Source organism: Tyto alba, unplaced genomic scaffold (assembly GCF_018691265.1).
Source record: "Tyto alba isolate M040663 unplaced genomic scaffold, T.alba_DEE_v4.0 Super-Scaffold_9, whole genome shotgun sequence".
NCBI classification, from domain to species: domain Eukaryota; kingdom Metazoa; phylum Chordata; class Aves; order Strigiformes; family Tytonidae; genus Tyto; species Tyto alba.
Genome location: NW_024881330.1, coordinates 42,815,448 through 42,828,024, shown reverse-complemented (window position 1 = coordinate 42,828,024; position 12,577 = coordinate 42,815,448).

Genomic DNA, 12,577 nt, shown 5'->3' with positions numbered 1-12,577 from the left:
ACCCAAAAGCTTGTGTTTGGATAATACCTATTATGTAGTTGGTATAGAATCATAGAACCATAGAATGGTTTGGGTTCGAAGGGACCTTAAAGATCATCTAGTTCCAGCCCCCCTGACATGGGCAGGGACACCTTCCACTAGACCAGGTTGCTCAAAGCCCCGTCCAACCTGGCCTTGAACAATTCCAGGGAGGGGGCAGCCACAGCTGCTCTGGGCAACTTGTGCAGGTGTCTCACCACCCTCACAGTAAAGAATTTCTTCCTTACAGCTAATCTAAATCTACTCTCTTTCAGTTTAAAACTGTTACCCTTCATCCTATGCTTACACTTCCTGATACAGAGTCCCTCACCATCTTTCCTGGAAGGCTGCTATAAGGTCTCCCCGGAGCCTTCTCTTCTCCAAGCTGAACAACCCTAATTCCCTCAGCCTGTTCTCACAGCGGATGTGCTCCAGCCCCCTGATCATCTTCATGGTCCTCCTCTGGATTCACTCAAGTAGGTCCATGTACTTCTTACATTGGACACATATTCTTATATTCTTACCTTCTTATGAGCTGGACACAGTACTGCAGGTGGAGTCCCACAAGAGCAGAGTAGAGGGGGAGAATAACCTCCTTTGATGTGCTGGCCACAATTTTCTTGATGCAGCCCAGAACATGGTTGGCTTACTGGGCTGTGAGCACACATGGCTGGCTCATAATCAGTTTTCCATCCACCAATATACCCAAGTCCTTCTCCACAGGACTGCTATCAATCAACTCATCTCCCAGCCTGTATTTGTGTTTGGGATTGCCCCAACCCATGTGCAGGACTCTGCACTTGGCCTTGTTGAACTTCCTGAGGTTTGCACAGGCCCACCTCTTAAGCCTGTCCAGGTCCCTCTGGATGACATCCCTGCCCTCCAGCGTGTCACTGCACCACACAGCTCGGTGTCATCGATGAACTTGCTGAGGGTGCACTCAATCCCACTGTCCATGTTGCCAAAAAAGATGTTCAACAGCACTGGTCCCAATACCAACCCCTGAGGAATGCCACTTGTCACTGGACTCCACTTGGACATCAAGCTGTTGACCACATCTCTTTGAGTGCGACCATCCAGCCAATTCCTTATCCACTGGGTGGTCCATCCATCAAATCCATGTCTCTCTGATTTAGAGACAAAGATGTCATGTGGGACAGTGTCAAAAGCTTTTCACAAGTCCAGATAGATGATGTCAGTTGCTCTTCCCTTATCCACCAACACTGTAACCCCGTCATAAATGGCTACCAAGTTTGTCAGGCATAATTTGCCCTTAGTGAATCCATGTTTGCTGTCACCAATCACATCCTTATTTTCCATGTTCTCTAGCATAGCTTCCAGGAGGATCCACTCTATGATCTTGCTGGCCACAGAGGTGAGATTGACTGGTCTGTAGTTCCCTGGGTCTTCCTTTTTTCCTTTTTAAAAATGGGTGTTATGTTTTCCATTTTCCAGTCAGCAGGAACTTCACTGGACCATTATGACTTCTCGAATATGGTGGCTTAGCCACTTCATCCACCAGTTCCCTCAGGACTCACAGATGCATCTTATCAGGTATATATGGGCTTATACACCTTCATGTTCCTTAGAAGGTCTCAAACCCGATCTTGTCCTGAAGTGGGCAGTTCTTCACTCTCCCCATCCCTGCCTTTGCCTTTGTCATCTTGGATGGTGTGGCCGGAGCACTTGCCAGTGAAGACTGAGACAAAAAAGTACTTCAGCCTTCTCCTTATCCAGGGTAACCAAGTCTCCCGTTTCCTTCCAGAGAGGGCCCTCATTTTCCCTAGTCTTCCTTTTATAACCGATGTACCTGTTAAAGCATTTTTTGTTGCTTTTCTCGTCCTTGGTCAGATTAAATTCTGTCAGGGCTTTGGCCTTCCTAACCTGATCTTGGCAGCTCAGACAATTTCTCTGTATTCCTCCCTGTCAGAAGGGCCTATCTGTCCTTGCTTCCACCCTCTGTAGGCTTCTTTTCTATGTCTGAGCTTGTCCAGGAGCTCCTTATTCATCCATGCAGGCCTCCTGGCAGTCTTACCTGACTTCCTTTTTGTTGGGATGCATTGCTTCTGAGCTTGGAGGTGATCCTTGAATATTAACCAGGTTTATTGGGTCCCTCTTCCCTCTAGGGCTTTATCCCATGCTACTCTGCCAAATAGATCACTGAAGAGGCCAGAGTCTGCTCTCCTACAGCCAGGGTAGCAAGCTTGCTGTGTGCCCTCCTTGCTGCCCTAGGGATCTCAAACTCCACCATTTCATGGTCACTGCATCTGAGTCTACCCTTAAGCTTCACACTCTCCACCAGCCCCTCGTTGTTGGTGAGAACATGGTCCAGAATAGCACCTCTCCTTGTTATATCCTCTTTCACTTGGAGAAGAAAGAAGTTATCATCAGTGCATTTCAGGAACCTTCTGGATTGCCCCTCCAATAGATACTGGGGTGGTTGAAGTCCCCCATGAGGACCAGGGCTTGTCAACATGAGGCTGCTCCTATTTGTCTATAGAGGGCCTCAGGTGATTGGTCTTCCTGGTTGGGTGGCCTGTAGCAGACCCCCATTATAATGTCTCCTGTCTCTGCCCTCCCTTTAATCCTGACCCATAAGCTCTCAGTCGGCTCCTCATCTATCCACAGGCAGAGCTCCATGCACTCCAGATGGTTATTGATATAGGGGGCGACACCCCCTCTTCATCTCCCCTGCCTGTTCTTTCCAATACTTCCATTCCAACACTCCAGTCGTAAGAGCAATCCCACTACGTCTATGTGATATCAATAAGACCACAGCCCTGCAGGCATGTGCACATCTCTAACTCATCTTGTTTATTCCCCATGCTACATGAGTATGCACAGAGGCATTTAAGTTGGACCCCCGGTGAAGCTGACTTACTGGCTGGAATTCCTTTGTGCTGCTCTTCAGGTGCTCTCCTGATGACGTGTGACCTCTCTTCAGGCTCTGAGTGTCTATTGCTGGCACTGGCATTGAACTGGTAGGAGTGGGGCGGATTGAGGATCCCCCCCTCCCAGCAACTCTAGTTTAAAGCCCTCTTCATAGACTTTATTTTTTTAAATCAATAATATAATTAGAAATTCAAAAGAATTAATGTAGAACAGAACAATCTGGTAGAATTAGATTTGTTGATCCTTTTTTAAAGGTCTAGATGGAAAAATAACATTTACATAGTAATGGGCAATGTCTCTAACTTCATGCATATTATGGACACTTAAAACCTGGAGGGAGAATAACATTTTAATAAAGCTTTTGCTATTAATGGTAATTTTATCTCTTACATTTCAGCTTTAAATAAGAATGTAGTAATAGGAAGTAATGAAAAATCTAACCAGCCTCTTTGAAGAGCTTGTAGAATTGAGGTGATGATGAGGCTCGGAAAGATAAGAGAATTCAGCACAAAAATGAAACAGAGATGGACAAATGCCAAGATAAAGAAATTAGTAACATTATACAGAGATAATATTATATCTTTTTTTTTTTTTCATAGACCTACACTTATTCACCTTGTGATACTCCCAATTATTTTTAGGACCTTACTCATTTCCTAGATGACAAATTAGAGACGGTACATTGTCAAGTCCTTGTGATTAGTGAAAGAAAGTTATGGAAAACCCCTGTGTCTCTGCTTTCTTTAGTCTCCTAACTGTGATGTATCCAGACTTCTAGTCTGAGGCCAAGAATTGTCCAGCATTTGGAATTTAATTAAATAGGTTTGTATGTCTGAGAAGTCACAGTTAAAGCCTTAAAGAACATGCATTAAAGTGTACTTTGGAAAAAGTCATGAAGATACTGTTTGCCATTCTTAGTAAGCAAGGTTATTGCATGTTTCAACTTTCAGCTTCAAACCAGAAATTGTAGTAGTCGACCTCAAGGAAAATAATGTCATCACTAAGAATATGCTATTGTAACAGCACCTTTATCTTTCATGTTGCTGTTTACAGCTAGATTAATTTCACTTTGTAATCAGATTACATTGTCTGCACCTGGAGCTAAATGAAGTTTAACAAAAGAGTTGAAATCTCTTTGCTTGTAATTTGGAAAGTAGATTTACGTAAAAATATTAATAACTATCCAAAAGTGAAGTATATTATTTTATTGAATCGATATTCAATTTGATACAATGATTTTGGAAGGAAAGTAGTGCTAATTAAGGAACGTCCACTGAAAATATCGATGCATTCTCAAAACAAAATCTCAGTCTGAATACAAATTTTGTTGTTTAGGCTTTTATGTGGAAATTCAGATTCATGCATCATTGGACTGTTTGGCTTATTTTCAGCAGCATTCATGCAAGCAACTCAATCAGCTTTTCAGAAGGATTTATCTCAATATCTCAAAGAAGTTTTCAGCACACCTGTCCTGCATAGGACAGATGTTGTTATTTTATGTGGTTTGTAAAATGCATTTTACAGAAACTTACTGAGCTGGCAGCCTCACTCACTTTAGATGTGACAAAAAAGAAAGCAGTAAACAAAAGATGTTATGGAGAAGAAAAGACAGAGGTTGTGATTATAAGCTGTAGTAAATGCGGGAGATCTTGATCTTGGTGCTGAAGTAATCAAAACACAAATCGAAACTCATATCTGCATAAAGATAAACTTATTTTCAAATTGAAAAGCAGTTTAAGATTTAGATGAACTCATAGTGAGTCTTCAATTTTTTTTAAAAATAAAAATCCTCATTTTGACTTTTTGATTACTCTCCTGTATGCAAAATGTCAGTTAAAAAAAAAAAAATAAACTGCTTGACAAATAGAAGTAACGTGTGTTCTTTGTGAAATAAGTCTATTTAAGGTGGGTGAGGAACAGAAACATGTAATACAAGCAGTCAAAAAGGACTACTACTATTTCACCTTCCCAATAGTCTTTTGTAATTTATCACGTACGAAGCAGATCTTAAAGGATCTTTTTGCTCAGAAGACACATTGCCACTGTGAGGGTTATTTTCAATTCCTGAGGGAATTTCTTGTGAGGGCTCTTCCTCAAGGAAAGCTTTGGTTTTCCCCTGTGAATGGATAGTTGAAACAGAATTTGCCCACTTACTATTCAAAACCAAAACAAATGTAGCTGCATCAAAATCAAAATAATAAATTATGCAGATAAATATAATAACATTTTATTCTTTGAATGTTTATAGATGTCCTTTATTTCATAAAAGACATTGAAAACTGACAAATTAATTTGTATTTTTCTGTTGCACATGGTTGTCAAGATACTTCATACTGTCAGAATGCTGCAAGCACTTTTGGGGAATGAGGGTTTTTACTTATGCAGAAATAGTTTTTCTTGGTTTTTTGAAAACTTACTTTTACAGCATGTGCATTTTAGACTAGACTTGTGGTCTGTTAAAGGTTAAGAAGAATACAGTTCCTAAAAGTATTATTTTTCCCTTTTATGGATGAGCACCAGGCTTTAAGACATCAGTGTAAATAGAGTTTCCTGTTTCAGGGAAGTTTGGCTACTGCAGGAGCCCAAAGGTCCTTTGGGAAAAGCTTGATAGGAACTATGAGTTGAATGTGACCTGAGGCTCCAGGAACCAAAGAGCCAGAACTGAGGGAAACACATTTCACAGCCCTTTTGTGCGATCTTAAGTCCCATAAGCACTTCTGGGAAAGTAAACCCTTCATCATACACACAGTATTTATTGCTAAAGGAGAAGTCAAGCTAATGGCTTTCAGAAATCATTCTGTTATCTATAGATCTGTGACTTCTTTCCTTGAAGCTTGCTGTAACTTCAAAAAAATCTGCAGATTTGCAGAAATGCTGATCAGGAATAGGAACGATAAACACTTCTCCATGGCTAGTAGGCATCATGCAGGATCCAGTCCAAAATGCAGTTTTACATTCAAGATTTTTAGGAATTTTCTGAAAAAAGTATACCTGAATTACAACATGAATTCTGTGCCATTAGCAATGTTAATTTATTAGAACTCTGTGTTGATTTATTCAGCAATCTGTGCTGATTCTTTTCTCCTCCTTTGCTCACCTTCTCCTATTTATAGCTGGGCAAAATTTGTGGATGTGAAGAAGGAAAGACGAAAACAAGTTCAGTTGGTGAGATGACTTATTGTGCTGCAGAGCAGCCACCACACATTTATGTTAATGAGGTTCCTTGTATGAATATCACTTGACTGTATTTTTTTTTTCATCTGACCAAGTTTTAATTGGGCCTCTGACACAGATTTTCCAATGTGACATGAAGTGAATTATCTAAACTCTATTCTATACAATTTTAAAGGAGTAATAATATTTAATGTATCTTCTTCTTTTTTTGTTTGTTTTTTTTTTTTTTTTTAACTGGATGTGTTTGTTAAAGAAAGGCATTATGCCCTGTCTCTGAAGGTACTGCTGTAATGCAAATAATTGGAACATTAATATAACTTGGAATTTTTGAAGAGCAACACTCAATTGTTTATTAAATGTTTCCACTTGCTTTCATATTTCCATTTGTTTTCATTTACTATTATCAAAATTAAGTTAAAAAAAACCCCTGACATTATTGAAAAAATTACATTTTGAAAAAAATTAAGCATACACATTACATTAATTGTAGGGATTGGAATGACATAACACATTCCTCCTTTTCTTCATATCTATTCTTTGTGTTGCAAGAAGTTGTCCTTTGGAAGTCTGGAGAATAGCTTTCATAACTAGAAACTAATTCTGTTATATTTGATAATGCTGAAATTAAACAAGTATTCTTTTTAATGACCTAAACTTTAAAATGTAATATTCTTTCTCATTCTCCAAATTTTGGGTATCCTATGCAGTTTATCTATAAGGGTTATTCATGTGAAGCAAAACTTGGGCGTGTGCTTTCTAAAGACCTCTGTAAGTCAACAAAGCTATACATAGCACAGTCTGATGTAGTTACCAGCTGATATTTCTGCAAAGACACTCCAAATGAGAGAGGAAATTCCAAACTTCCTTATTATTCCAACATGCTGAGCTTGCTAGTCAATAAAAGTTTTCCAAATTTTATTTAGTATATTGGGGGCATTCAGCTGGTTCCAGTGGCAGTTATCCTTTGTTTCCTACTCTTCATGAATATGAACTTTTCATTACTGTTGCATTTCTGAAACACTCCATTTTTATTATATGAGGTATAGCAATCAAGCTATTTCCATTTAAGCACCCCAACTGCATCTCCTTTTAACTAGATGGAAGTAAAAAGCAACATTACAATTAATAGTTCCACAGAGTGTGCCACTTTTGTGTGTGGAATTTGGAGAGATCTACTTTCAAGATCTTGCTTTATAAAAGAATATTGCATGTAGATGTGAGAATTTCTCTTTTTAAGCTTTGGTACCATTTATGTCATAAGTCAGTCATCTTCTGTAAAATAAAGCAATCCAAGCTGAAGAAAAATAAAAAAATAACAAAAAACAAAAAACAACAACAACAAAAAAGAAACAAACCAAGTTGCTAGGAAAGAGATGTGGTTAGTAAATAAACATAGTTTACACTATGGTGGAAAAACTGTGATGTTGGAATAACAGTGAGAATAAAACAAAAGCAAAATCAGAATAGTTATGTTAGTAACTAGAACGAGCATATATTTAGACAAAATCAGAAATGTATCATATTATTTCTAACGCATAGGAAGAACAGAATTGTGGAAAAATGTTAAATAATCCACACAGACATGACTAGGCTGTCACAGGAAAGCATCAGCCCAAGAGTGATTAATAGATAGTGGAACAGACACCCAAGGAGACCTACCTAGTGAAAGGCTGTGTCTTACTTGGAAAGAAGATGATTATTCTAAGTTTGGTATTCAGCTCCCATCTCTGCTCTTTGGGGTGCAGTTTTCAGCTCTGTGTTGGGGCAGGTTATCAGTCCTTTGCCAGCGTATAACTGTCAGCCAGGCAGATGTAACTTCTTGCATCTTTTTTTTTTCTTTCTTTCCCCTTCTTAGTAGATGTGGATCCATTTTAAAAGGTACCTTGCTTTATTTAATACATAAAGGTGTTAACGTCACCTTGAAGTCAAATTAAGAAGTTGAGATGACAGGGATAGGATATATGAGAAGATGTGGAATGGTACTGACACATTTTTCCTTTCAAAAATGCAGAGACAGTTTAATTTTTCAGACACATGAAAACATCCTAGTATTGTCGTGGTGGTAAAAATTAAAGGCTCTGTAAATTAGTTGTTAGATTCTTTTTGTAAGATCCTTTTTGTTAAATTATTGTGTGAATCTGCATATGACAGTTCATTTTCATTTCCTTTTATTTTATTCCTTCTAGATTTAAAAGCAAAACATTCCTTTTCAATTTTATAAGACATATGAGCAGTCAGTACCTTTGTGGTATGTTTTGCTGTTATTGATATAGATGTTCCAAAATAAACAGCTAATTTCTGAAGTTGGAAGCTTTTCCAGGATTCTCTGTATGAGTTGCAATCCTGGATAAAGGCATGTTTGGCTAAATATGCTTATCTTTTACACAGGTAGTCTGGTTGGAATTGCTATACAGCATTGTTGCCAGCTATTTCTCAAACAAGAATGTACATCCATTGTTGATAAAGTCTTTGGGTTATAATTCAGTGATGTGTCTCCTAAAGAGCCTTGGAACAAGTTTTTTTATCAGAAAATCATACCAAACAGTAAAGTTTGTCCAAGTTCAAGAAGTCAGCATTTGAACATGGGGGTCCAATTTAAAGGCTGCTTTTCGGAACAATGTATGTGTTAGGGTATAATATTTATTGAAGTAGGGATAAAAAGCTTCTGCGAAAAGCCTTGACTTTTCAGGTTCCATGATACTTGCAGGAAGTCTATATTGTTTGTGTAACTATGCAATTTCTACTACTTAAAGAAATTTTCAAGAACTTCCTCTTTTATTAATACCTGTGAGAAAATAAAACCTGTGGATTTTTGCTGTTTCATTTTCACACTATTTTTTAGAAGTCTGTTACCAAATATTCTACATTGTCATTGGTTATAGACAAAGCTTCTCCAGGGAAGAAGTGTTTGAGCACGAGAGAGTGTAGAATAAAACTGTCTGCATCCTGCTCCAGGCCACCACAGTGCTTCAAGTCCTACAAGTTGAGAGAAATTATCCATGCCCTTCAAGAATGATCACGGTTTATTAATAGTTTATGTTTCATCATCTGAGATACTGAGCTCCCTTCACTCCTTCAAAGATGCAGTATGTGTTTCCTTATTCCCATACTGGTCTAAAATAAAAAAAATCCCAGAAATGTACTGTTTCAGTGTCAATTCCATGCCTACCTGTTTCAGTAATAACGGTGGTGTATTTTACATGTTCTTTCCGGTTAAACTCATCATTGACTTGATTCCAAACACCTGAGGGCAATAGGCTGAAATAGAATTGCAAACATAAAAGTCAGAGAATTCTCCTGAAACCATGTTTTTATGTGAGATTTGGCATTAGTCTCTTTAACAAGTGGAAGAAGCGGTGGTTGGTGCTGTGAATGTACATGTCTAAGTACAGCACTGAGTTATTAAAATTGTGACTATTACCAGAACTTTTTTTTTTATTTACTACATTCACTAGTTTTGGAGAGCATTCTTGGTGCGCTCTGGGAGAGAATAAAAACCACACGTCACTTTTTCTTTTAATAAGAACTTAAAATTCTCACTAGAAATTTCTGTAGAGTAAATCAAGATAGCATCCTTTCTAAATAGTCAACAACATCCTGAATGCCAGTATAGTCTTCCATTTTATTTATTCCTATGTGTCCATCTTCTGAAAAATATATGACTTTTGCTAATTTACAGTTACATCATCACAGGCCACTTCTTTTTTCTTTGACTCTTCTAATTATGGGAAGCATGAGAAAGCCGACCTTCCCTTTCCTCACTCACTTCATTGTGCATCAGAAGCTAGTATTGATGTCTGCTGGAGTTCAGACAATGTCAAAGTGGAGGGGGAAAAAAAAAAAAAAGAAAAATAAAAACAATAACTGGAGCTGTCTGCCCATCTTTCCACTGTGTGAACAGGGAGGGTTTGAGAAAGCATTTTTCATGGGATAGGATTCTATCAAGACTTAACAAATTAAAAATTAGTGTTTAGATACTTCAGTAAAAGGAGTGATTTTGGGGGAAGACTTAGAAACACATCTCAGTTATGGATTACTGTACCATAACTGGTACCAATTAAATAAATCCTTTTGTTTAGAGAACAGATATGAATGCAAACCAAGCTTTAGTTACTAATAATTAGATGCAGCAGCTCAATTTTAGGTTCCTTCTTTAAAAGGTAGGCCAATATCATTTAGTGCTGTGAATTTCTCATTAAATGAATTTCTGCAATATAATCTACTTTGTTACATAAGGTTCTATTTTTAATGTCTGTTGCTGTTCATCTTGGAAACAGAGATGTGCTACTTGAGTGGAAATCTGGTATTTATTTCCCAAAATTCTTAATAAAATGAAATTTTTTTTTACTGTTATTCTGCCATTTGATGATAATTGGGTCTTGGGGAGGAGTTGTGTCTGGGACTCAATATGGTTGCATCTTTTCATTATTTTGCTGGTTATTTTTGCTTTAAATGTTTTAAAATGTGTGTTTTAAAATGGTAGTTATACATTAAGATATAAGGTAACTTCAAAGGTAGCTTTAAGAAAGAAATACGGGTTTAAATTTTCTTTATCTTTGTCACAAAGTTTATTTGTTGATTCTGAAGGAATTAAATTGATAAATGCAGTGCTCAGGTAGCACCCTGTGACATTTTAACCTGGGTTCAAAGCTTCTCTTGTAGTTCAGCTCCCTCAGAGAACCTTTGATGTTCTTACATTCATTCACCCCTCATTTGCTATTGTCTTAAGTATTTACCTTCTGGAGTTTATTTAGGAAAGGTATTCTAGGATGCAGCAGAATATCTTAAAACAGAACCATGGTAGGATAGAGATGCTTACAGAGATGTTAATCGCCTGCAATCTGTCATGTACTTAGATATAAATTGCAAGGTCAATAATAAACTTATATGATTCTGGATTATGAAAAAGGGAGGAAGAAACTGTATGTATCCTTGAAAGATGTCTCTGTCATTTTGTTTTTGTGATGGTGTTCAAAGTTGAATATCGATTTCCCAACATTTGGAAAACAACATTTAAGTTGAGTTAAAAAAAAATGAATTGAAACTCACTTGAAAAACAAACTTTTCTACATATAGTTACTTTCTGTATCCCTTATGATTTTCAATATTAGTTTTTCACAGCTTTGTGTGAGCCATTAATAATATGTGTATGCAGAATATTTGTTCTGTCCTGCTCACTGGAAATATTAAATAGCTCATGAAGCATTTAATATCTAAAATAATTGGAACACCTGTCTTCTGTTCATCACAAGTCTGACCAATGGAACTAATGCACTTTATGCATGAGTTGAAAATTAAACTGTGAGGATTTAGTATAATCTGAGTGTGCAATGTAAAATCAGAATTGCACAGTTATAAGTTTTTTTTCTTGAGGAGAACACTGCTGAGAGACTATTTGTGTACTTCCTGTGTTTAAGATATATTTATTGAACTTTATTTTAGAAATGCTTTTTTTAATTCCATGGAAGAAACATTAAGATCGACTTTGTGAATTCACTATTTTCTTTTAGGGATCTACTGAAGAGAATTATGAGGGCTGAGTGTATACACAGGACATCATTTGTATTCTCTGCAGTTTCTGAATAGCAATTCCTAAATGAACAAAGCCGTACTGTGAAATTACAATAGTAAAACAAGGATTTAATTATGGAATGAAGAAAAATGATCAATTTAGTTTTAAAGTCAAGGCTAATTATTAGCATAATTTTTCACTGAAGTTTAGAAAACTAAGGATAGAAGGAACTTCAGGGGCTGACTAGTCTGCACCCTCGCAGGTTGCCCAGAGAGGTTGTGGAGCTTCCATCCATGGAGATATTGAGCAGCCATTTGGACATGCTCCTGGGCAACAGGCTCTAGGTGGCCCTGCTTGAACAGGAGGGTTGGACCAGATGCCCTCCAGAGGTTCTGCCCAGCCTCAACCATTCTTTGAGTCCATGACCTGATGCAAGATCAACTCTAGTTTGTGCTATTCTTAACAGGTGTTTGTCACCTGGTTTTAAAACATATTTGTTCTCTATTTATAAACACTGGAAGATTTTTTATTCTCCATAGGCAACATATTCCAATGCTTAACTGTCTTCACCTTCTTTAGACTATTTTTCTTATCATTAAAGCTAAATTTTCCTTAATGGAGTTTAAGTATGTCAATATTTTTTTGTCCTATCCTTTGTGGATATTAATCTATACTGCACCAACCATCTAGGAACATGAAGACTGTTATTTTGCCTCCTCTTCCTTGAGGAGAAAGGAAAGGTTGCTTCACAGGCATCAGAGAACATAGATATCTACACAGCCCGGTGTGATGGTTTTTTTCTTTTCTTTTCCACTCAGCAGCGTGACTTTGGTGACTGGTGTTTAAACTGTCATCTACAATTACTCCCTAAATCTTTTTCTTCAGTATTGCTTCTTGCTTTTAAGTTCCTCATCTTTAACATATATTATTCCTACCTCACTAAAACACCTTACACTTATCCATGTTGAATTTTATCCTATA